Below are 1419 nucleotides of genomic sequence, written 5' to 3' on the forward strand. Positions count from 1 at the left end.
AAAATAAATACTTCAATGTCTGTGACCATCCTAACAGTCACTAATCTCAACCAACTCTTCAAATGAGCATCATTACCTGTTGCCAATTTCATACCTTTTCCCATACCCTTGCATATTATTTCTATCTAAATAATCATCCAAACAGCCGCCTCAATGTTTCAGTTGAGCTTGCATTCGCTACACTTTCAGTCAGTACATTCCACTTTGCATTTGCTGCTTCGCGAACCAATGTAAAATTTCCCTTCTCTTGAAACACTTTTGCTAATGTCGCCTCAACTCTCTGGGTTGCCATCACAGGAAGCAGGTCCCAATAGCAAAGCTCTCTCATTCCCCATTTACTGGTGCCAGCGCCCTTTGCATCAGAACCCATTCCTTCCACACCAATCTCTGAACCACATATTGACCACTCTAATCTTATCCCGATAGCAACTTTCATATGGCTCAGGGAGCAATCCTGAGATTATTCCCTTCATGGTTCTGCTTTTTAATTTAGCCCCAAGTACTCAATCCCTCAGCACAATCTCTTTGTTCATCCTATCTTTGCCTTTAGCACCTACATTAATCTCAACAACTGGAACCTTCCCACTCCAATTACCCCTCTAGCCCAGAAGAGATGTCCTTAACCTTGGCACCATGCAGAACAGACTGCCTTCAGCCTCTGCAGAGACGACAATATCCATTCCCCCATTACTATTACACATCTCTTTTCACCTCTCACTTAAATGATGCTCCGTGCAAATGCCCTATGGTCAGTTCTCTCAACCTCCCTGCAGTCTGCATTTGTACACACCTTAAATAAGAACCTCATACCTAGTGGATAAAGGCACAGGCTGAGGCTCCTCCAAAGCTAAATTCTGAATCCTGATACATGCCTCAATTACCATGCATGAATTTTGAATAATTGATCTTTGGAGCCTGAGTGTCTGATGAAACACAGCATGTAGGTAACTCTTGCCCCTCCCTCAGTGTCCATATCTCAGATTGCAGCCCATCAACTGAGCCAATGTTTCTTGAGCAGCCAACACTTGCTCCAGATATGGTCACCGGGAATCACACCAGCATCCACCAGCTCCCACATACTCGGGGGAGACGGCAGTGGCATTAAAATCGCTGGAGACCCAGGTGCAGTGCCATGGCAGATAGTGAAATTTGAATTCAATAAAAATCTGGAATTCAGAGTTAAACGATGACCATGAATCCATTGTCGATAATTGCAAAAAACCCACTTGGTTCACTAATGTCCTTTAGGGAAAGGAACAGCCATACCTACTTGCTCTGGCCTACATGTGGCTCCTGACCCACAACAAACAGGCTGACTCTTAAATAACCTCTGGGCAATAAATACTGGCCTAGCCAGCCACACCCTCATCCCATGAATGAATGAATGAATGAATGAATGAATGAATGAATGAATGAATG

The sequence above is a fragment of the Rhincodon typus genome, chromosome 11, assembly GCF_021869965.1.
Source record: "Rhincodon typus isolate 14 chromosome 11, sRhiTyp1.1, whole genome shotgun sequence".
Lineage (NCBI taxonomy): Eukaryota > Metazoa > Chordata > Chondrichthyes > Orectolobiformes > Rhincodontidae > Rhincodon > Rhincodon typus.